Below are 25,942 nucleotides of genomic sequence, written 5' to 3'. Positions count from 1 at the left end.
ACACACACACACAGAGGGATTCTTTTACAATACCCACACACACACACACACACAGAGGGATTGTTTTACAATACCCACACACACAGAGAGGGATTGTTTTACATACCCACACACACAGAGAGGGATTGTTTTACATACCCACACACACACAGAGGGATTGTTTTACATACCCACACACACACAGAGGGATTGTTTTACATACCCACACACACACAGAGAGGGATTCTTTTACATACCCACACACACAGAGAGGGATTCTTTTACAATACCCACACACACACAGAGAGGGATTGTTTTACAATACCCACACACACAGAGAGGGATTGATTTACAATACCCACACACACAGAGAGGGATTGATTTACAATACCCACACACACAGAGAGGGATTGTTTTACATACCCACACACACACAGAGGGATTGTTTTACATACACACACAGAGAGGGATTGTTTTACATACCCACACACACACACACAGAGGGATTGTTTTACATACACACACACACAGAGGGATTGTTTTACATACCCACACACGCAGAGAGAGGGATTGTTTTACATACCCACACACACAGAGAGGGATTGTTTTACATACCCACACACACAGAGAGGGATTGTTTTACAATACCCACACACAGAGAGGGATTGTTTTACAATACCCACACACACACAGATAGGGATTGTTTTACAATACCCACACACACAGAGAGAGAGGGATTGTTTTACATACCCACACACACACACACACACAGAGGGATTGTTTTACATACCCACACACACAGAGAGGGATTGTTTTACAATACCCACACACACAGAGAGGGATTGTTTTACATACCCACACACACACACAGAGAGGGATTGTTTTACATACCCACACACAGAGATCAGGATTGTTTTACATACCCACACACACACACAGAGAGGGATTGTTTTACATACCCACACACACGGAGAGGGATTGTTTTACATTACCCAAAAACACACACAGAGGGATTGTTTTACATACCCACACACACAGAGAGGGATTGTTTTACATACCCACACACACAGAGAGGGATTGATTTACAATACCCACACACACAGAGAGGGATTGTTTTACATACCCACACACAGAGAGGGATTGTTTTACATACCCACACACACAGAGAGGGATTGTTTTACATACCCACACACACAGAGAGGGTTTGTTTTACAATACCCACACACACAGCGAGGGATTGTTTTACATACCCACACACACAGCGAGGGATTGTTTTACAATACCCACACACACAGAGAGGGATTGTTTTACAATACCCACACACGCAGAGAGAGATTGTTTTACAATACCCACACACGCAGAGAGGGATTGTTTTACATACCCACACACACACACACACACACACAGAGAGAGGGACTGTTTTACAATACACACACACAGAGAGAGGGACTGTTTTACATACCCACACACACAGAGAGGGATTGTTTTACATACCCACACACACAGAGAGGGATTGTTTTACATACCCACACACACAGAGAGAGATTGTTTTACAATACCCACACACACAGAGAGAGAGGGACTGTTTTACATACCCCCACACACAGAGAGAGGGACTGTTTTACAATACCCCCACACACAGAGAGGGATTGTTTTACATACCCACACACACAGAGATCAGGATTGTGTTACATACCCACACACACACAGAGAGGGATTGTTTTACAGTACCCACACACACAGAGAGGGATTGTTTTACATACCCACACACAGAGAGAGAGACTGTTTTACATACCCACACACAGAGAGAGAGACTGTTTTACATACCCACACACACAGAGAGGGATTGTTTTACATTACCCACACACACAGAGAGGGATTGTTTTACATACCCACAGAGAGAGATTGTTTTACATACCCACACACACACAGAGAGAGGGATTGTTTTACATACCCACACACACACACAGAGAGGGATTGTTTTACATACCCACACACACACACACACAGAGAGATTGTTTTACATACCCACACACACACAGAGAGAGATTGTTTTACATACCCACACACACGGAGAGGGATTGTTTTACAATACCCACACACACACAGAGGGATTGTTTTACATACCCACACACACACAGAGGGATTGTTTTACATACCCACACACACGGAGAGGGATTGTTTTACATACCCAGCAGAGGCTTTGGCTTTAACAATTTCACACACTGACCCCTCGGGCATAACATTTCTCAAACTCTGCATCGAACAAAAGTCATCTAAAAACATTTTTTCCCCAGACATTTTCCCACCGGATATCATAAACATGCATAAGCTCAGTGAAATGCCAATATCGACAGCCACTTGTTTTCAATGCATTCTGAAATGTCACCGATACCCTCAGACAATTCATATTACATGTCCATATAACTGGGTTCCAAGACAGACCGTCTTAATAACTGAGAGGGAGGTTGATAAACAGTTTAAAACCTTTATTCATTACACATAATACACCCCCTTCACACTTCATTCATTTGAGCCTGCACTTAACATGTTTTGATGTTATTTGAGAGTAAGTGCTGGTTTAATTTCAAAGTCACTCTATAAATAAATGTGAAAAAACAGAGAGATATCAGGGTAAAGGCCCAATACATGTTTTACCACTATGAGAGAACCGAGGATCTACTGCCTGTCGCCATTCCAACATGAGAGAAATCTTCCTTTCCTGACCCCCCTCTGGTCTGCTGGACGGGGGCTGGTCTGGAGCGGAGGTGTGGGGTCCACCTGCAGTTTGTCACCTGCTCTGAGACAGCTGAGCATATGGGACACAGAGGGGAGAGAGAGGAGAGAGATGAGAGGAATAAGGAAAAGGGCTTTGATGGCAAAACTGGAAAATGTCATTTAAACTGTTGTTCTGTCTTCCTGAGGACAATCACTGTCCCTCTAATTGTCTGAAGTTACTGTAGTTCAGTTGGTGCCTGTTAGCACAGTGCTACAGACTCTGAGGTCTAGCTGCTGTAGTTCAGTTGGTGCCTGTTAGCACAGTGCTACAGACTCTGAGGTCTAGCTGCTGTAGTTCAGTTGGTGCCTGTTAGCACAGTGCTACAGACTCTGAGGTCTAGCTGCTGTAGTTCAGTTGCTGCCTGTTAGTACAGTGCTACAGACTCTGAGGTCTGGCTGCTGTAGTTCAGTTGGTGCCTGTTAGCACAGTGCTACAGACTCTGAGGTCTGGCTGCTGTAGTTCAGTTGGTGCCTGTTAGCACAGTGCTATAGACTCTGAGGTCTGGCTGCTGTAGTTCAGTTGCTGCCTGTTAGCACAGTGCTACAGACTCTGAGGTCTGGCTGCTGTAGTTCAGTTGCTGCCTGTTAGCACAGTGCTACAGACTCTGAGGTCTGGCTGCTGTAGTTCAGTTGCTGCCTGTTAGCACAGTGCTACAGACTCTGAGGTCTGGCTGCTGTAGTTCAGTTGGTGCCTGTTAGCACAGTGCTACAGACTCTGAGGTCTGGCTGCTGTAGTTCAGTTGCTGCCTGTTAGCACAGTGCTACAGACTCTGAGGTCTGGCTGCTGTAGTTCAGTTGCTGCCTGTTAGCACAGTGCTACAGACTCTGAGGTCTAGCTGCTGTAGTTCAGTTGCTGCCTGTTAGCACAGTGCTACAGACTCTGAGGTCTGGCTGCTGTAGTTCAGTTGCTGCCTGTTAGCACAGTGCTACAGACTCTGAGGTCTGGCTGCTGTAGTTCAGTTGGTGCCTGTTAGCACAGTGCTATAGACTCTGAGGTCTAGCTGCTGTAGTTCAGTTGGTGCCTGTTAGCACAGTGCTATAGACTCTGAGGTCTGGCTGCTGTAGTTCAGTTGGTGCCTGTTAGCACAGTGCTATAGACTCTGAGGTCTAGCTGCTGTAGTTCAGTTGCTGCCTGTTAGCACAGTGCTATAGACTCTGAGGTCTAGCTGCTGTAGTTCAGTTGCTGCCTGTTAGCACAGTGCTATAGACTCTGAGGTCTGGCTGCTGTAGTTCAGTTGGTGCCTGTTAGCACAGTGCTACAGACTCTGAGGTCTGGCTGCTGTAGTTCAGTTGCTGCCTGTTAGCACAGTGCTATAGACTCTGAGGTCTGGCTGCTGTAGTTCAGTTGCTGCCTGTTAGCACAGTGCTATAGACTCTGAGGTCTGGCTGCTGTAGTTCAGTTGCTGCCTGTTAGCACAGTGCTATAGACTCTGAGGTCTGGATGCTGTAGTTCAGTTGCTGCCTGTTAGCACAGTGCTATAGACTCTGAGGTCTGGCTGCTGTAGTTCAGTTGGTGCCTGTTAGCACAGTGCTACAGACTCTGAGGCCTGGCTACTGAATGACCTGTGAATGACAATTACAGCTCTTTGTCCCCACACTGCTGATGCACAAAGACAAGCTGCATGCTAACAGACTGTAGAGAGGTCTGTATCATGGACCATAGTACCGTATCTGGAGTCTAACAGACTGTAGAGAGGTCTGTATCATGGACCATAGTACCGTATCTGGAGTCTAACAGACTGTAGAGAGGTCTGTATCATGGACCATAGTACCGTATCTGGAGTCTTACAGACTGTAGAGAGGTCTGTATCATGGACCATAGACCGTATCTGGAGTCTAACAGACTGTAGAGAGGTCTGTATCATGGACCATAGTACTGTATCTGAAGTCTAACAGACTGTAGAGAGGTCTGTATCATGGACCATAGTACCGTATCTGGAGTCTAACAGACTGTAGAGAGGTCTGTATCATGGACCATAGACCGTATCTGGAGTCTAACAGACTGTAGAGAGGTCTATATCATGGACCATAGACCCTATCTGGAGTCTAACAGACTGTAGAGAGGTCTGTATCATGCACCATAGTACTGTATCTGGAGTCTAACAGACTGTAGAGAGGTCTGTATCATGCACCATAGTACTGTATCTGGAGTCTAACAGACTGTATAATGGTGGGTGGGCAGTTCAATATCTGGCAAATGGAGGTTACCGAAACAAAACAACCCCTTTCTTTGGACGTGTGGGCCTAATGAACCATTCACCATTCCAGACTCCTATATTGGTCCATATTCTTATGGCGGAGATATCAATATCAACAATTATGCTACAGTACAGTATGCCATTGTCCCTCTACATTCAAATATGGTGAAACAATTACTGACAACCCCAAAACGGAAAGGTTAGCCATGTGCAAAGTGAAGAGGTAATGGTTTCCAATAGGAACAAAGACAGCTGTGATTATGATGCATAACATTTCTGACCGTGGGACAGGAGCTTACAGGAACAGGCTGACTGAGCCCTGTCCCTCTCTGGGCATCTCTGCATACACACAAACAAGATACAGACCTCATTTCCACAGTCTATTTGTTCCCCAGCCAGCCAGCCAGCCAGCCAGCCAGTGGTGCCATCTCTGAGCAGCCAGGACTGAGACGTGACACTGCCAGGGTTGAGGCAACGGGCGCTCAGCCTCTCATATATTCACCGCGTCTTCTATTCACCTCTGACTCGCCGCCTTTCCCTCTGTTTTTCAGCTTCCTTTCTTTTCCTTCCACTATATACAGGAAGCAGATTGTCTTCAATAAAAAGACAGAGTGACAGTGGTGGTGGATAGTACATTTGAGACAAGGGATTTGAGACACGTGAACTACATGAAAACAATAAGCAAAAAAGGCGTTCAACTGCTTAGCAAACCACATGGAAACAATTGTGTGTGTGGCCAAACCATCCTAGTCATTTTAATGTATTCATTTGGCTGGAGGAGAGGTTGAATGTTCCTACACAGATTGGTGGGGAGAGTAGAGGGCAGTGCCAGTGACCACTGAGGTGTAGATAACACAGTGGTCTGGGAGGATGTCACAAACTGAGCACTGTGGTTTTGTCCTCTTGTCCTGCAGACCAGGGTGGCAACACCCCAGCAGGTTGAGACAAGCAACAGCTGCAAGCCTGGAACCCAGCCCATTGGTTAAAACAACCCTGTTGATATGCACATAGCTCCACCTAGTCAAACTGTTGACAGAGAGATGGGCTATAACATCCTGACCTGTCATTTATTCATTCACTTTTTGGTCTTCTGGTTGTCATGACGTGGCCCTCTTTGGGTATAGCGAGTGCCTTCCCCCTCTCTCCCTCTTACACCCAGGTTCTGTTATCTCAGGTCGTAAATTCCTGGAGGAGACTCTCTCACTCATGCAGTATAGAGAGAGAAAGCTTCACAGTAGAACAAACGAACTTCTTCTACATCACAGAACTTGAGAACTGAACAATGTCTATGTTTTGGAGAATGTGTAAACGGTCGGTGGAGAATCCAGCTACGACCGGTCCATTTTGTTTAATGTTTGTGAACTCATTGAGAGACAATACAGCCACATTACCATAACTCTGTTTATACAAGAGTCTCCGTTATGAGATATGCATCTAATTATTGTATAAAATGAATGAGTAAAGATGAAACTATTTGTGAAATTATGTAATGTTATTTTAAACTGTTTAATGAAAGAGAATCCAATTCCCTTTAAAGTTAACTAAGTCATTGGCCCGCCCCATGAGCACAGACATTGATCTGGCATCATGGGACAGCCTTTTCTGCTGTTCCGAATAAAACCCCCACCTAGAGAAATGATCTTGAGACCCTGCAGAGCACGATTACCGAGAGGGCTAAGGTTTGAGTAGAGACCATGCATTCCTCAGTCATCTGAGGGAGCTAAGGTTGTAACATTTGTTGAATTCCTAACCAAACCACATGGAGCATTGGCTACACTGGTGGAAATGGGTAAACTCTGAGACTATCGATACCGACAGAATAAGAGTAAATCTTCGATACTAATTACTAGTCTGCAGCTAGAATTTATGTCGACCTGGAATGCGAAGACCGACAACCGCCGAAACATCTATCCTATAAGAACATTTCTGAGTGGGATTCTGAAGTATCCATTCTAACCACGAAAGACTCCAGGGACGCAAAGAGAAGTTCAGATGAACTTTCCAACAGAAAGACGGATGATTCCAGCTGAGATCACGACAACACACTGAGCGTAAATATATATATTGATTGCAATTATTCCCGAATGAGTGAGCGTTCATGTGCAAAGGATTAGCATTTCAATTATTATAATTATCAACTGTGTAGTGTCTTTGTCTTTCACGCCCTTCTCAGTCCCTTTGTCTACCAAGCCGCCATACCAGTTAAGCCCATTAGGGCACATCCCCTATCATTTCCTTGTAACCATATCTACTTTGTTTGTTTGTTTATGCATTTCTGTGATTATTTAGTTAGTTAGTAAATAAATGATTGAGACAATTGATATATGGATGATTCATAGTGAAGACTGGGTTCGTGCAGATAACCAACAATTTACGACGTTTGGAATGAGACTAACATGAGGTAAAGAATAATTCATTGATTAGAAGACTAATTGATCAGATATTAAAATTAAATTAAAATAAGTTATAGTAGGAAAATTATAACTTTGTAATCTGAAGATTTTCCTTGGTGCCCCGACTTCCTAGTTAATTACATTTACATGATTAGTTTAATCACGTAATAATAATTACAGAGAGTTGATTTGATAACAGTCTTCACTTTAATGATGCCAAAGACACGACACGGTCTTCCATTCATTCATTCATTCATTCATTCATTCATTCATTCATTCATTCCTCTCCTTTTTTATTTGGATGAAGGGATGCAGAAAACCAATCCCACACAGATAGCAGAGGGAATGAGCAGAGTGCTGGACCGGACACTGATTCAGGAGGAGCTGACAGGACACTGATTGAAGAGCTGACAGGACACTGATTGAAGAGCTGACAGGACACTGATTGAAGAGCTGACAGGACACTGATTCAGGAGGAGCTGACAGGACACTGATTCAGGAGGAGCTGACAGGACACTGATTCAGGAGGAGCTGACAGGACACTGATTCAGGAGGAGCTGACAGGACCACTGATTCAGGAGGAGCTGACAGGACCACTGATTCAGGAGGAGCTGACAGGACCACTGATTCAGGAGGAGCTGACAGGACACTGATTCAGGAGGAGCTGACAGGACCACTGATTCAGGAGGAGCTGACAGGACACTGATTCAGGAGGAGCTGACAGGACCACTGATTCAGGAGGAGCTGACAGGACACTGATTGAAGAGCTGACAGGACACTGATTCTGGAGGAGCTGACAGGACACTGATTCAGGAGGAGCTGACAGGACACTTCCCAGGATGCTCCACTCTAGTGACAGTCACAGTGGCTGTACTCACTGTCCAGGAGTCTGATCCCAGATCTGACTCTGAGACAACCAGACAGGGGACTGAGGAGGTAGCCTGGTCCCAGATCTGACTCTGAGACAACCAGACAGGGCACTGAGGAGGTAGCCTGGTCCCAGATCTGACTCTGCTGCAGTACAGGACAGGGGACTGAGGAGGTAGCCTGGTCCCAGATCTGACTCTGCTGCAGTACAGGACAGGGGACTGAGGAGGTAGCCTGGTCCCAGATCTGACTCTGCTGCAGTACAGGACAGGGGACTGAGGAGGTAGCCTGGTCCCAGATCTGACTCTGCTGCAGTACAGGACAGGGGACTGAGGAGGTAGCCTGGTCCCAGATCTGACTCTGCTGCAGTACAGGACAGGGGACTGAGGAGGTAGCCTGGTCCCAGATCTGACTCTGCTGCAGTACAGGACAGGGGACTGAGGAGGTAGCCTGGTCCCAGATCTGACTCTGAGACAACCAGACAGGGGACTGAGGTAGCCTGGTCCCAGATCTGACTCTGCTGCAGTGCAGGACAGGGGACTGAGGAGGTAGCCTGGTCCCAGATCTGACTCTGCTGCAGTGCAGGACAGGGGACTGAGGAGGTAGCCTGGTCCCAGATCTGTATGCTTTAGCCACAACCATTGTAATATTGTATGTACACATAACACATCTATACATATGGAAGGGAATGACAATGATAGTCACAATGATATTCTGGCATGCCAATGGAAGTATTTTATATTCTTAGTCTGAGGAGATCTGGGACCAGCTACAGATCTGGGACCAGCCTACCTTCCCAGTCTTTTTGGAAGGGGACTGGAGACAAGTCCTCTCCTCTCTGGGGTGAGAAGGGTGGGGGAGGTGAGGTGACAGTTGAATTGATTTCTGTAGCGCTATATGCAAATGAAGTCAATGAGGCACACGTCAATGGGTGTGTGAGATAACACAGATCCCTTACCACACAGTGCAGCACACACACACACACACACACACACACACACACACACACACACACACACACACACACACACACAGGCCTACTGGGATCGCCCAGATTCATTTGAAGATAGTTTCATATCATTACACAGGAAGTTGACAACCATAAATATACATTATAAACAAGTGCATAACATTCTAACCCACTACTCTGTGTTTGTGTGACAATACATTCACAGTAGGCTATAATACAACACACTGTAAAGATGACTGAATGCCAAGTTTTTCACAATTACTGTATGGATTATAGCACCACTTCAATGATGATGTCTTTTCGATGCTCATTTTCCCTCCGGCAGAGTGAACGTTCTGTAAAGACTGGTTTAGGAGTAGAAACCCCCAAATGGTCCTTTAGATAAGAAACTCCTAAGTGATATCTAGTTGATTTCCCTTTCACCTTGTTAAAGGGCTGTTCAGAGATACCGTTAAGATGCTGTCATTAGAAGCTGTCCTCTAATTTCCCTAAATTGATTACAGAGGCTCCTTTACACCCTCACTTTGAGAGTGCTGACTGGGGCACAACTTTCCCTTTGTTACAATGGCATTGGCCCTTTACCAAGTCCAGTGTACAGCATGATATCTAGTTCAGTATGAGGATGGAATACAGGGTTTTATGACCTTGAAGCACACAACCAGCATGTTACAACCAGCACGTTACAACCAGCATGTTACAACCAGCACGTTACAACCAGCATGTTACAACCAGCACGTTACAACCAGCACGTTACAACTAGCATGTTACAACCAGCACGTTACAACCAGCACGTTACAACCAGCACGTTACAACCAGCACGTTACAACCAGCACGTTACAACCAGCACGTTACAACCAGCACGTTACAACCAGCACGTTACAACCAGCACGTTACAACCAGCACGTTACAACCAGCACGTTACAACCAGCACGTTACAACCAGCACGTTACAACCAGCATGTTACAACCAGCACGTTACAACCAGCACGTTACAACCAGCACGTTACAACCAGCACGTTACAACCAGCACGTTACAACAACCAGCACGTTACAACAACCAGCACGTTACAACAACCAGCACGTTACAACAACCAGCACGTTACAACAACCAGCACGTTACAACAACCATGTTACAACAATGTTACAATAGAAATGCAGTCCAAACAGACAGAAATAAACCACTTCTCCAAAACACTCCAACCTTTGTTAGAGGACAAACAGTTTCAAGACCTGCTCTCCCCTACAACCCCCACTACATCCTACACACACACACACACACACACACACACACACACACACACACACACACACACACACACACACACGGGAGGGTTGTGGTGTGGTGGTGTCTGGCTGCCAGGGAGGGTTGTGGTGTGGTGGTGTCTGGCTGCCAGGGAGGGTTGTGGTGTGGTGGTGTCTGGCTGCCAGGGAGGGTTGTGGTGTGGTGGTGTCTGGCTGCCAGGGAGGGTTGTGGTGTGGTGGTGTCTGGCTGCCAGGGGAGGGTTGTGTTGTGGTGGTGTCTGGCTGCCAGGGGAGGGTTGTGGTGTGGTGGTGTCTGGCTGCCAGGGGAGGGTTGTGGTGTGGTGGTGTCTGGCTGCCAGGGGAGGGTTGTGGTGTGGTGGTGTCTGGCTGCCAGGGGAGGGTTGTGTTGTGGTGGTGTCTGGCTGCCAGGGGAGGGTTGTGGTGTGGTGGTGTCTGGCTGCCAGGGGAGGGTTGTGGTGTGGTGGTGTCTGGCTGCCAGGGGAGGGTTGTGCTGTGGTGGTGTCTGGCTGCCAGGATGAGGCTTAGTGGGTACTGCAAACAATCACAACCCCTTTACAGATATATGAGTTACACTCCATTCTAACAACCCAACCAGGAAGACTACTGAAGGCTACTCTGCCTAAGGATCTGAATATAAATTCACTCTCCAGACAGACAGACAGACAGACAGACATAGAGAGAGACAGACAGACAGACAGAGACAGACAGAGAGAGACAGAGAGAGAGAGACAGAGAGAGAGTCAGAGAGACAGAGACAGAGACAGAGAGAGAGAGAGAGAGACAGAGAGAGAGACCAGACAGAAAGACAGAGAGACAGAGACAGAGAGACAGAGTGAGAGAGACAGAGACAGAGACAGAGAGACAGAGAGAGAGAGAGAGAGACAGAGAGAGACCAGACAGAGAGACAGACAGAGACAGAGAGAGAGACCAGACAGAGAGACCAGACAGAGAGACCAGACAGAGAGACAAAGAGAGACCAGACAGAGAGAGAGAGACAGAGAGAGAGAGAGAGACCAGACAGAGACAGAGAGACAGAGAGACCAGACAGAGAGACCAGACAGAGAGACAGAGACAGAGAGAAAGACCAGACAGAGAGACAGAGAGACAGAGAGACCAGACAGAGAGACAGAGAGACCAGACAGAGAGACCAGACAGAGAGACAGAGAGACCAGACAGAGAGACCAGACAGAGAGACAGAGAGACAGAGAGAGACCAGACAGAGAGACAGAGAGAGAGACAGAGAGAGAGACAGAGAGAGAGACCAGACAGAGAGACAGAGACAGAGAGAGAGAGAGACCAGACAGAGAGAAAGAGACAGAGAGAGAGACAGAGAGACCAGACAGAGAGACCAGAGACAGAGAGACCAGAGACAGAGAGACCAGACAGAGAGAGGGGGGAGGGGATACATATTGAACCTAGAGAGAATGAAACTGTGCAGCAACACTACAACATTGATGGCACCTTCACCAGAGGTGGACACAGTTACTTTTGCCAAGAGTGGGACAGTGATGAATGCACTAATTGTAAGTCTCTCTGGATAAGAGTGTCTGCTAAATGACTAGAATGTAAATTAGAATGGAGATGAAGAGAGAGAGAAAAGGGGGAAAAAGATGACCCTTCCTCTGGTCTGCTCAGGAATAGCTTAGTGTCTGATTTTAAAGGGCAAACCATAGATTTATTCCACACACAGAAAACTTAGAATGGAGGAACATAAAGCAAAATCTGGAACAGTCACTGCTTCCAAAGACATAATTCTACATCCATGCATCAACCAGCTACCACAATAGGGGTGTAATATCATCACACAAAAGCCATATTTGTCATCCAAATTTAACGCACCAATCTGAAAGTTCAAGGTATTCATCTAGCCGTTATCATGCATCAAATGAAAATAAGCTCCTTTTCAGTGAACCCAGACAGACCACCTTAATAAGGAACTGAGCAGTAGGTTTCCATTGTTGCCCAGTCTGAGTGATGTCAGAATACTAATGAGGATTGGGTAAACAAACCACAGTAATAGAATACTGTAGGAATCCACTTCATAACAGCAATATGCAGAGGTGTCTGTCTCTGAACAGTTCCCATTCCGTTAGAAAGAGTAGGGTGTCCAATTCAAAATACTCATATTTTGTGTAGATAATCCTCTAAGAAAACCACTGGTCCAAACCTCATGTCTCTATCATAATCTGTTCAAAAGTGATTGGAGTTTTTACCCTTATAGGATGGCCAAAATTAGGGTGACTAAATCAATGGAGGCCAGAGGGGAAAAGTGGTTAAAATAAGGGAGATTGCACTGCATCTTGTCAGCTATCCTGGAAACTGTGAGAGAATTAACTACCTGCAGGATCCCGTCAGCTAGGCTGGGCGCCGTGAGAGAATTAACTACCTGCAGGATCCCGTCAGCTAGGCTGGGCGCCGTGAGAGAATTAACTACCTGCAGGATCCCGTCAGCTAGGCTGGGCGCTGTGAGAGAATTAACTACCTGCAGGATCCCGTCAGCTAGGCTGGGCGCCGTGAGAGAATTAACTACCTGCAGGATCCCGTCAGCTAGGCTGGGCGCTGTGAGAGAATTAACTACCTGCAGGATCCCGTCAGCTAGGCTGGGCGCCGTGAGAGAATTAACTACCTGCAGGATCCCGTCAGCTAGGCTGGGCGCCGTGAGAGAATTAACTACCTGCAGGATCCCGTCAGCTAGGCTGGGCGCTGTGAGAGAATTAACTACCTGCAGGATCCCGTCAGCTAGGCTGGGCGCCGTGAGAGAATTAACTACCTGCAGGATCCTGTCAGCTAGGCTGGGCGCTGTGAGAGAATTAACTACCTGCAGGATCCCGTCAGCTAGGCTGGGCGCTGTGAGAGAATTAACTACCTGCAGGATCCCGTCAGCTAGGCTGGGCGCTGTGAGAGAATTAACTACCTGCAGGATCCCGTCAGCTAGGCTGGGCGCTGTGAGAGAATTAACTACCTGCAGGATCCCGTCAGCTAGGCTGGGCGCTGTGAGAGAATTAACTACCTGCAGGATCCCGTCAGCTAGGCTGGGCGCCGTGAGAGAATTAACTACCTGCAGGATCCTGTCAGCTAGGCTGGGCGCTGTGAGAGAATTAACTACCTGCAGGATCCCGTCAGCTAGGCTGGGCGCCGTGAGAGAATTAACTACCTGCAGGATCCTGTCAGCTAGGCTGGGCGCCGTGAGAGAATTAACTACCTGCAGGATCCCGTCAGCTAGGCTGGGCGCCGTGAGAGAATTAACTACCTGCAGGATCCCGTCAGCTAGGCTGGGCGCTGTGAGAGAATTAACTACCTGCAGGATCCCGTCAGCTAGGCTGGGCGCTGTGAGAGAATTAACTACCTGCAGGATCCCGTCAGCTAGGCTGGGCGCTGTGAGAGAATTAACTACCTGCAGGATCCCGTCAGCTAGGCTGGGCGCCGTGAGAGAATTAACTACCTGCAGGATCCCGTCAGCTAGGCTGGGCGCTGTGAGAGAATTAACTACCTGCAGGATCCCGTCAGCTTGTATGAGTGTTATGTTTACTGTTAATTTGTATTTTTTTTTCACTTTTGTTTATTATTATCTACTTCACTTGCTTTGGCAATGTTAACATATGTTTCCCATTCCAATAAAGCCCTTATTTTTATTTTGAAATTGAATTGAGAGCGAGAGAGAGAGAGAGAGAGCGGGGGAGAGCGAGAGAGAGATCACAGGGGACTACTGTGCCAGGGTAGCAGGGTGAACAGGGGACTCTCCTGGGCCAGGGTAGCAGGGTGAACAGGGGGACTCTCCTGGACAGGGTAGCAGGGTGAACAGGGGACTCACCTGGGACAGGGTAGCAGGGTGAACAGGGGACTCTCCTGGGAAAATGTAGCAGGGTGAACAGGGGACTCTCCTGGGACGGGGTAGCAGGGTGAACAGGGGACTCTCCTGGGACAGGGTGGCAGGGTGAACAGGGGACTCTCCTGGGACAGGGTGGCAGGGTGAACAGAGGACTACTGGGACAGGGTAGCATGGTGAACAGGGGACTCTCCTGGGCCAGGGTAGCAGGGTGAACAGGGGACTACTGGGACAGGGTAGCAGGGTGAACAGGGGACTACTGGGACAGGGTAGCAGGGTGAACAGGGGGCTCTCCTGGGAAAATGTAGCAGGGGGAACAGGGGACTCTCCTGGGCCAGGGTAGAAGGGTGAACAGGGGACTCTCCTGGGAAAATGTAGCAGGGTGAAGAGGGGACTACTGGGACAGGGTAGAAGGGTGAACAGGGGACTCTCCTGGGACAGGGTAGCAGGGTGAACAGGGGACTCTCCTGGGCCAGGGTAGCAGGGTGAACAGGGGACTCTCCTGGGAAAATGTAGCAGGGTGAACAGGGGCCTCTCCTGGGACGGGGTAGCAGGGTGAACAGGGGACTCTCCTGGGACAGGGTGGCAGGGTGAACAGAGGACTACTGGGACAGGGTAGCAGGGTGAACAGGGGACTCTCCTGGGCCAGGGTAGCAGGGTGAACAGGGGACTCTCCTGGGCCAGGGTAGCAGGGTGAACAGGGGACTCTCCTGGGACAGGGTGGCAGGGTGAACAGGGGACTCTCCTGGGACAGGGTGGCAGGGTGAAACAGGGGACTACTGGGCCAGGGTAGCAGGGTGAACAGGGGACTACTGGGCCAGGGTAAAGGGTGAACAGGGGACTCTCCTGGGACAGGGGCCCAGGGTGAACAGGGGACTCTCCTGGGACAGGGTAGAGGGTGAACAGGGGACTCTCCTGGGAAAATGTAGCAGGGTGAACAGGGGACTCACCTGGGACAGGGTGGGAGGGAGAGTTTAGAGGTGGGATGGAGGTGGGATAGAGGTGTCATGGAGGTGTGTGGGGGTATTAGATGTGGGAGGGTGGGTGTTTATGCACCCAGCAGGCCTGGTGAGAGATATGAAGGTCACAACATCCTGTTGCTCCACACAAACCACAGCAAGAGAACACACTGCCCTCATTCTAGAGAGAGAGAGAGTTTCTGAACCTCTAGAGCTGTGTGTGGTTCTGTAGCTTTCCCTGCTCTTTACACAACACATTCATTAGAGAATCCTCCTCCATTCATTTCATATTTTCATCCCCTTCTCTGTCTCACTAACCATGTTACACCGTTCCTGATGTATACCGAGGACAAACCACCTGCCAGCCCGCCTGAAGGCAAATTGATCAATGAAAAGATCCTTTCCCCCACAATAATCACTCACTGAGCACTGGTAGTGTTCACAGACAGAGCACAGAACCCCTTCGAAGCAGAGTTCCAGTGTCAAATAGCACCCTATTCCCTATATAGTGAAAGTGCACTCATTTTCTCTGGTCTAAGTAATGTACTATATGGAGAAAAGGATGCCAACCCTATACAGTGCACTCATTTTGTCTGGTCAAAAGGAGTGCACTATATGGGGAATAGTGTGCTAATTGAGACAGAACCACAGTACTATCATCTCTGGTTTATTTGTGTGGAGCAGAGAGGGAAGAGGAGAGAAAAGAGCAGAGAAGAGAGAGCAGAGGAGAGAGGGGAGAGCGGAGAGGGGAGAGCGGAGAGGGGAGAGGGGATTGGGCCCTTAGAAACCGACCACAGAGCTTGGGTACTGTACCGTCATCCTCTGTAACCGTTATCAACCACATGACCTTTACATCTCTATGGAAACCATCCCAGCAGGGCTCCAGCCAATCACAGGACCCCATGAGGGTGGCACAGTGAAATCAACACAGTGACACACTAAGACAGCTTGTATGACCTCGGACATCATGAGGCACCAGGAAGTGAAATGAAAATGGCTCCGTCCTTGAGCCAAGGAAAAGGAACAGGTCAGTGATAATGGCATATCTCAGTAGAAGGCGATGCCGTCTTGGGTCACACCAACCCGAGAGAAAACCATATGGTCCATAAAAACACAGTACTGCATGGCAGCTTTTAATGAAGAGTAGAACCATTAACTCACTACTGAAAGGCTGGTCATGGTCATCCCAGTAACCCTAGATCCACTCCAATTTGCATACCGCCCCAACAGATCCACAGATGATGCAATCTCTATTGCACTCCACACTGCCCTTTCACACCTGGACAAAAGAAACACCTATGTGAGAATGCTATTCATTGGCTACAGCTCAGCGTTCAACACCATAGTGCCCTCAAAGCTCATCAATAAGCTAAGGACCCTGGGACTAAACACCTCCCTCTGCAACTGGATCCTGGACTTCCTGACGGGTTGCCCCCAGGTGGTAAGGGTAGGTAACAACACTGATCCTCAACACAGGGGCCCTTCAGGGGTGCATGCTCAGTCCCCTCCTGTACTCCCTGTTCACTCATGACTGCACGACCAGGTACGACTCCAACACCATCATTAAGTTTGCTGATGACACAACAGATTTTGGCCTGATCACCGACAACAACGAGACAGCATATAGGGAGAAGGTCAGAGACCTGGCCGTGTGGTGCCAGGACAACAACCTCTCCCTCAGCGTGTGCAAGACAAAGGAGATGATTGTGGACTACAGGAAAAAGAGGACCGAGCACGCCCCCATTGTCATTGACGAGGCTGCAGTGGAGCAGGTTGAGAGCTTCAAGTTCCTTGGTGTCCACATCACCAACAAACTAAAATGGTCCAAGCACACCAAGACAGTCGTGAAGAGGGCACGACAAAATCTATTCCCCCTAAAGAGACTGAAAAGATTTGGCATGGGTCCTCAGATCCTCAAAAGGTTCTACAGCTGCACCATCGAGAGCATCCTGACTGGTTGCATCACAGCCTGGTATGGCAACTGCAAAGCTTCCTGCCATCCAGGACCTCTATACCAGGCGGTGTCAGAGGAAGGCCCTAAAAATTGTCAAAGACTCCAGCCACCCTAGTCATAGGCTGTTCTCTCTGCTACCGCACAGCAAGCGGTACCGGAGTACCAAGTCTAGGTCCAAAAGGCTTCTATACAGCTTCTACCCCCAAGCCATAAGACTCCTGAACATGTAGTCAAATGGCTACCCAGACTATTTGCATATCACATACTATAAAACGATTTAAGATGCAACGTATGTGTATTCGGACACAGCCTCTGTGTCTTAAAAATACAGAGAAAATGACGAGAAAACCAACTCACATTCCGTTACTGTAAATTATATCCTGCTGAATATGTTGAGGCACTGGGGAGTCTGGGGATTGAAGGTGAGGATCAAAATATAGCTCCTTTAGTCGCACGCACACACCTTGACTGGGCTGGCGGGCTAGAAAATAAATTGCCTGCAAGCTGAGCGTCATCCAATACATTTAACTAGTCACACACCCAAAGTCTGAAAATGCTGCCCAAGCTGAGCGTCATCCAATACATTTAACCAGAGTCATACCCCAAGTCTGCAAACAACGACACGAAGGGCGGACAAGATGTCCCTCTTGTGAGGTGACATACGGCCGTTTATGAGATTAATGTCCATCATGAGGGTAGATCTAATCATGGTGACATCTGTTGTGGCAATACCAATCAATAATGAGGAGCGGTCAATCACCAATCAGGATATCACTTTATTCAAAACGTATTAATAACATTGATTAATTATTGCAATAATGAATCTGGTTGACGACCTACCCCTCGATGATTCGTTGAGAGCCCAATGAGCGGATTTGAGCCACAGCATTTTATAGCAAAGTACATCCTCCTGAATGTTCATGACAAACAACAGATGTATGGAATGGGTCACAAGAGTAGGATTTGTATGAAAGATACTAATAATTCACAGCAGACAGTATCTGCTGTAAAGACTGTTCTCATTGTGTAGAAACCAGGGTCTGGCCCCCAAAACAAGGTTTGTCTCATAATTATCCATACACGAGCCATCTCTCTCTGGTACCTTCCAGTTAAACCGGAGCCATCTCTCCCTGGTACCTTCCAGTCAAACCGGAGCAATCTCCCTCACATGAATAGAATGTGGCCCAAAGCATTGTAAATCTTCTGTCAGCATTAAGCCCCAGAGGCCCACTCTCAGTTCCCACAGACACAATAGAGCTCTAAGAACCCCCTATTCTGTTGCATAAAACAACCATTTGATGCAATAACAGTATTAGAAAATAATCTTGTAATTTCACCCACAACACACCCACTTCATCTCCATCCATTCCTCCATCCATCCACCCATCTATACACAAACCCAATCACAGATGCCTAGAGGAAATGTCAAGGCTACTGAGTTATGGGCTCCCGAGTGGCGCAGCGGTCTAAGGCACTGCATCTCAGTGCAAGGGATGTCACTACAGTCCCTGGTTCAATTTCAGGTTGTATCACACCTGGCCATGATTGGGAGTCCCATAGGGCAGCGCACAATTGGCCCAGTGTCTTCTAGGTTTGGCCGGGGTAGGCCGTAATTATAAATAAGAATTTGTTCTTAACTGACTTGCCTAGTTAAATTATATATATTGTTTTCAACCATGGGGCATTCTGACAGACAAAAAAAAGTATCTGGAGTTCTGGTTAGGATTTCTTAGAGAAAACACCTGCGTCTCCCTTCACTCTCATTAATGTTTTATGCCTTAGGAAGACAGTCCGTCTAGGTTGGTCTGGCGCTTTAGGAACCCCTTTGCCTAAGTAATGAGATGAAACATTACCACAGACTTTTAGTTTAATATTAAACGTTGTAAATTATGTACATGTAGATAGAACGTCAGCTCAGTTCACATATTAATAAAACACCAGGACCTGTGAGCACAGCTTGTTATGGAACTCTCTGAATGGGTCAGGTCATCTAGTTTTGTTGTGCATACAGTATATAGAGGAGTAGTGGTCGAAAGTCATTTTGCATGTCTAACACATATGGTTCGATTCCCACGGGGACTAGTATGAAAATGTATGCACTCACTACTGTAAGTCTGTCTGGATAAGTGTCTGCTAAATGCTGCAATAGTAATATTTTGACCCCACAAAAGTCCCACAGCTCTCTGCAACTTAAAGCAAAACATTTCCAGATATCGAACTTTTCAAAACGTACAGAAATCCTCCCTGTATGATGCATTTTGCATCATATAACACAAAGCACAGCATCATATGATGAAAAATGCATCATACGGGGATGATTTCTGTATTATGAAAGCTATATATCTTAACTTGATTGGTGACAAGCAAAAATGTTATGACTATGTCAACAATAGACTTATGAAACAAATACCAAATGATAGTTTTTGGGTGGACTTTTCCTTTAATACTATAATGAATCATTGATTGATTGCTTTTATATTGTGTTTTTGTTTTCTTCAAAGTGCTCAAAGCACTTTTCTTAGGGACTTCTCCGTCTCATCCCTCATCTGCCACCAATGTGTACCACCCACCTGGGTGATTCATAGATCCTCTAGCACATTGAAAAGCTGTATACCAATGCAATCCATTTCCATTATGAAGCCCACTCATTTCTACAATGCATCATGTCATTGAGATTGAACTGAACAACTGAGTTCTATCAATAACGGATCAGAACACTTTGTTAAGCCATTTATTCTTCATTGAAGCTGTAATATCTAAGCTGAACACAATATGAGCTGGCACACAAGCACAATTGAATAAGTGTCAAACTCAGACTGAATGGATGTACAGTAGAATGTCAGGGCAGTGTGATTTACCTGAGGTCCTAGTTCTGTGTGTATCTGTCCCTCTGTTTCCCCTGAATGGCCTTCACCAAGTCCCAAAACCTCCCCTCAGAAACCTAGAAGGATTGCATAGGTGTAACCTGGTAGGCTAGGGTTCCACCATATAGCCTAGACCCATTCTGATTCTGTCAGATCTCTAATCTTCCTCTCTAACCTTCCTCTAACCAATCCTAGAAGGATTGCATAGGTGTAACCTGGTAGGCTAGGGTTCCACCATATAGCCTAGACCCATTCTGATTCTGTCAGATCTCTAATCTTCCTGGATCGACTCTGTGTCTAGTGATGAGAGCCAGGGGCTGAATGTGACTTGTGTATACTATGTTATTTTTTTGTTGTAAATGTAATCTTTATTTAACTCAGCAAGTCCGTTAAACCTCTACAGGATTGCTGCCCCCCCCCCCCGGGACGGTTGCGCTAACGTAGGCTAATGTGATTAGCATGAGGATGTAAGTAACAAGAACATTTCAAGAACATTTCCCAGGACATAGACATATCTGACATTGGCAGAAAACTTAAATTCTTGTTAATCTAACTGCACTGTCCAATTTACAGTAGCTATTACAGTGAATGAATACCATGCTATTGTTTTAGGAGAGTGCACAGTTATGAACTTGAACATGTATTATTAAACCAATTAGGCACATTTGGGCAGTCTCGATACAACATTTTGAACAGAAATGCAATAGTTCATTGGATCAGTCTAAAACGGTGCACATACACTGCTACCATCTAGTGGCCAAAATCTAAATTGCGCCTTGGCTGGAATAATACATTATGGCCTTTCTCTTGCAAAGATGATGGTACAAAAACAAAAACACATGTTTTTTTTCTTTGTATTATCTTTTACCTGATCTAATGTGTCATATTCTCCTACATTAATTTAACATTTCCACAAACTTCAAAGTGTTTCCTTTCAAATGTTAACAAAAATATGCATATCCTTGCTTCAGGTCCTGAGCTACAGGCAGTTAGATTTGGGTACTTCATTTTAGGCGAAAATTGAAAAAAAGGGTCCAATCCTTATTAAGAACAAATTCTTATATACAATGACAGCCGACACTGGCCAAACCCGGATGACGTTGGGCCAATTGTGCGCCACCCTATGGGACTCCCAATCACAGCCAGTTGTGATACAGCCTGCATTCGAACCAGGGTGTCTGTAGTGACGCCTCAAACACTGAGATGCAGTGCCTTACACCACTGCACCACTCAGGAGCAGTGTAGCTGGCTGCACTGCATGTATCTGAGATCCATCCAGCCCTCTTACTTGACGTAAGACTCACGCCAACGGCTTCAGCATCTGGGGCTAATGATGATGAAGCACATGCATATGCTGTCCGGAGAGTAGGCTATTCATAATGTAGAACTGACGGCTACCATCACTCTCAATGTTAGGCTGGGACCTTGTGTGTGTTCCAGTACAAGTGTCCACATAATGAGTTGTACAGTAGAGAGATATACAGCATACATGTTTGTGTCAGTACTGTAAGTGTAGGTGACAAATTCTGCAATGTTTTTGAGCGTAGGTTTTTCGGGTGTTTTATTTGGTATTTGGTATTTTGGTATTTTATTAGGATCCCCATTAGCTGTTGCAAAAGCAGCAGCTACTCTTCCTGGGGTCCACACAAAACATGAAACATGACACAATACAGAACATTAATAGACAAGAACAGAACTACATCAATTAAAAAAAATACAAAATGCACACAAAGCCTACATATCAATACATACACACAAACTATCTAGGTCAAGTAGGGGAGAGGCGTTGTGCAGTGAGGTGTTGCTTGATCTGTTTTTTGAAACCAGGTTTGCTTTTTATTTGAGCAATAGGTTTGAGTGTGTGTGTGTGTGCGCGCACGATATGTGTGTGTTTATTCTCTCAGGGTGATAACTCCACACACACCGATTACCTCCCTAATGAAGTGGCCTGTGAGAACAGCCCAGCTCATTTCAACACCGGAGCACTGATTTAGAACACTGATCTAGGTGTAAATCACACAGGAAATGAGGAGCGCTGATTTAGAACACTGATCTAGGTGTAAATCACACAGGAAATGAGGAGCGCTGATTTAGAACACTGATCTAGGTGTAAATCACACAGGAAATGAGGAGCGCTGATTTAGAACACTGATCTAGGTGTAAATCACACAGGAAATGAGGAGCGCTGATTTAGAACACTGATCTAGGTGTAAATCACACAGGAAATGAGGAGCGCTGATTTAGAACACTGATCTAGGTGTAAATCACACAGGAAATGAGGAGTGCTGATTTAGAACACTGATCTAGGTGTAAATCACACAGGAAATGAGGGGCACTGATTTAGAACACTGAGCTAGGTGTAAATCACACAGGAAATGAGTGGCGCTGATTTAGAACACTGAGCTAGGTGTAAATCACACAGGAAATGAGGGGCGCTGATTTAGAACACTGAGCTAGGTGTAAATCACACAGGAAATGAGGAGCGCTGATTTAGAACACTGATCTAGGTGTAAATCACACAGGAAATGAGGAGCGCTGATTTAGAACACTGATCTAGGTGTAAATCACACAGGAAATGCATGAGTGTGTCTTGGTATGAGCTGCCATGTGGGTGTGCACGTGTACGTGTGGGTATATTAAATATGTATGCCACTCTACACAGATATATGCCAGCCCTTGCTCCATAGCCCTAGGGACAAGAGAGATCAATACAGATCACCTTTAAAACCCCCTGTATGACAGACCATTACTTACCACTGTTAATCACAACACACTGGGATATAGTCCTGACTACATATAGCTAGGATGTGGCTATTCTGACTATACTGCAGTTCCTCAAACATCTCTATCCCTCAAGTCTAATGAGGTCTGATCAAAGGGATTTGTCATCAAATCAACGTTTATTGGTCGCGTACACAGATTTTCAGATGTTATTGCAGGTGCAGCAAAATGCTTGTTTCTAGCTCCAACAGTGCAGTAATACTTGTTTCTAGCTCCAACAGTGCAGTAATGCTTGTTTCTAACTCCAACAGTGCAGTAATACTTGTTTCTAGCTCCAACAGTGCAGTAATGCTTGTTTCTAGCTCCAACAGTGCAGTAATGCTTGTTTCTAACTCCAACAGTGCAATAATGCTTGTTTCTAGCTCCAACAGTGCAGTAATGCTTGTTTCTAGCTCCAACAGTGCAGTAATGCTTGTTTCTAGCTCCAACAGTGCAGTAATGCTTGTTTCTAGCTCCAACAGTGCAGTAATGCTTGTTTCTAGCTCCAACAGTGCAGTAATACTTGTTTCTATCTCCAACAGTGCAGTAATGCTTGTTTCTAGCTCCAACAGTGCAGTAATACTTGTTTCTAGCTCCAACAGTGCAGTAATACTTGTTTCTAGCTCCAACAGTGCAGTAATGCTTGTTTCTAGCTCCAACAGTGCAGTAATGCTTGTTTCTAGCTCCAACAGTGCAGTAATGCTTGTTTCTAGCTCCAACAGTGCAGTAATACTTGTTTCTAGCTCCAACAGTGCAGTAATACTTGTTTCTAGCTCCAACAGTGCAGTAATGCTTGTTTCTAGCTCCAACAGTGCAGTAATACTTGTTTCTAGCTCCAACAGTGCAGTAATGCCTAGCAATAATAAATAAAAAAAACAATACACACACAATCCAGAAAAATACAGAAGAAATACCAGAACGAGCAATGTCAGAGACCAGATCATTAGAGTATAAGATACAGTACCACACTAGATACCAGCCAAACCTATGCTGCAAATAGCTGTCAAAAACAGACACTGTGTCCCAGGAAGTACTGACATCAGTGATTGTCTCTTACCGAGGCAGAATCAAAGACAGTGAGCTGATGAAGGACCGCCCCCTGCACTGTGAACCATGACCTCAGCACATTTCTCTACTGTCGCTGTGACCTTTTATTGACCCTTTCAACGGCACAGCAATGAGAAGATTGCCCCTATCGACCTCTAATCCATCCACTATACCTCCCTTCTCTCTCCTCCCATCCCCCCTTCCCTCATTTCTCTTCCCCTCTATTTCAATCTATCACTCTCTATCTTTCTCTCTCAGCTTTTTATAGCTCATAAGGTTAGTTATTATGCTCTGAAAGAGAAGGTTTCAGAATCCATTTGGCTGTTAGACTCTGACAGAAACAGAAGGCATGTCGTTGACCTGTATGACAGTGTGTAACTGGGCCTGGGTCCCTGTGCGTTGGTGTGAGCGGAGCCCCATGTAATAAATCTCCTCCATGTCTCAGTGATCTCCCCGGCTCTCTCTCCAGATCCAGCTCATTGGCTGGAATGGCAGCGGGTAGCTTCCGCTGGTCTGTCACTCTCCGCCAGGGCAGCACCAGGCTTCACTCCCTGGCCAATCCCAGTCATTGCAATAATGGGCCAGAGCAAATCACTCTGGCAGAAAGAACCAGGGAGCTCCATCTGTGGAGAATCTCCAGTACTGTAGGTGTTATCTCTGGTTCTTAGGGTGCATTTAAATTAGTCAAATATGTCTAGTGAGATCTATGTCACTTCACCATCAGATTTTCAAGTTTTCTGTTTACACTAGCCCTGGATGTGGTGTGGCCAAAGCCACATTCCTGCTTCATGTGTGAGTGCAGCTATTAGCATATATCGTAAATACCATAGTATATAGACAAATGAAATAAGGATAGCTATTCAAACTATACAGGAGATTATCATCTAAACTATGTTGCACAGTGTTACACACTTTATTAATGCAATGATTCACAAATGTGGGGATGTTTTTAAAGTCTTTCATTTTCAATTTGTCTAACAGTGCTAAAATTCAGTCTAGTGGTATTAAGGTAAATCTCGCAGTGAGCCGTTGTCTTTATACTGTACCACTCAGAGGGGGGTATGTGGTGTAGATGTCTCCACCCGGAGGTAGTGTGGGAGACATATCTTAAAGAGAGATGTCTATACACTATAAGTACAGTATCTCTCCTGGATGTAGTCTGTGTTAAAGTAGTGTAAAGACTCTCCCTCCCTTCCTCCCTCCCTCCCTCCCTTCCCTCTCTCCCCCTCTCTCCCTCTCTCCCTCCCTCCCTCCCTCCCTCCCTCCCTCCCTCCCTCCCTCCCTCCCTCCATGGTAGAGAGGTATTGAATGGTCTGTGTCGAAGCAACCTTCTGTTCGGTCTACTCTGTTCACTCATTTCATGGGTGGAAGTACCACCAAAGGCCAGGGAGATGAGACCATTTAACCCCATCCTTGGCTTGATCCTGTTCCAGTCATGTTCTCAGTCTAGCTGCAACATTTACATGCTTCAACAGATTCATTTTCTTAAAGGCTCCCTTCGTGACAGTTCTATAAGCCATGGCCATGTCATTCTCTGTCACACACACACACACACACACACACACACACACTGAGAGGGTGGAATGTATCCCATTCAATCTCATCAGCCCCATTCAGTCATGAAGGTCAGTGCTGAGGATGTGTCCCATTCAGCCTGTAGAAAAGGTCATACCCACATCCTTAAAAGCAGAGGTTCTGGGCTAAAATAGAATACCTGTGAAGAACAGTTTATGCTCCCAATTCACCGCTTTATTGACAAAGTTTCGATCCGAAACAGATCTTCGTCAGGTCAAACAGACTCAGCTCTGATTTTCATGGGAGTGGTGAGCGAGGGAGAAGAGGAAACCCTGAATGGCCCAGGAGGGTAGGCAGCACCGCGGACGTGGAAGAAGTGTGGGAGGGGAAAGAAGAGCAAGGCCACTATTGGACACGCAGTCAGAACGCCTGAGTGTGATCAACCTTTCCTCATGTCCCATCACCACTTCATGTGAGTTGGCCTTGAGTAAAGGCTGATCTTTCATCCCACTGCATCATGTAATCTGACACTACAATAGAGTTTCAGAAATGATTTTGTACATTGAGACT

General features: G+C 46.3%; 1 protein-coding gene across 3 annotated transcripts in view; it reads right to left on the bottom strand.

Annotated features, from left to right (window-relative positions):
• LOC115166846 (UPF0606 protein KIAA1549L) overlaps positions 1 to 25,942 on the bottom strand; it is a 155,350-nt gene that overhangs the window by 113,683 nt on the left and 15,725 nt on the right. Inside the window, exon 1 of one of the 3 annotated variants that reach the window (XM_029720721.1) lies at positions 2,638 to 2,662. The exons of the other annotated variants lie outside the window; for them this stretch is intronic. The gene's annotated coding sequence lies outside the window, so the exon portion shown is untranslated. Of the gene's footprint in view, positions 1 to 2,637; positions 2,663 to 25,942 lie in introns of those variants that run through there. 3 annotated transcript variants of the gene reach the window in all.

Source organism: Salmo trutta, chromosome 29 (assembly GCF_901001165.1).
Source record: "Salmo trutta chromosome 29, fSalTru1.1, whole genome shotgun sequence".
NCBI classification, from domain to species: Eukaryota; Metazoa; Chordata; class Actinopteri; order Salmoniformes; family Salmonidae; genus Salmo; species Salmo trutta.
Note: the sequence above shows the minus strand (reverse complement) of the source record. Positions and strands in the feature narration are given on the sequence as shown.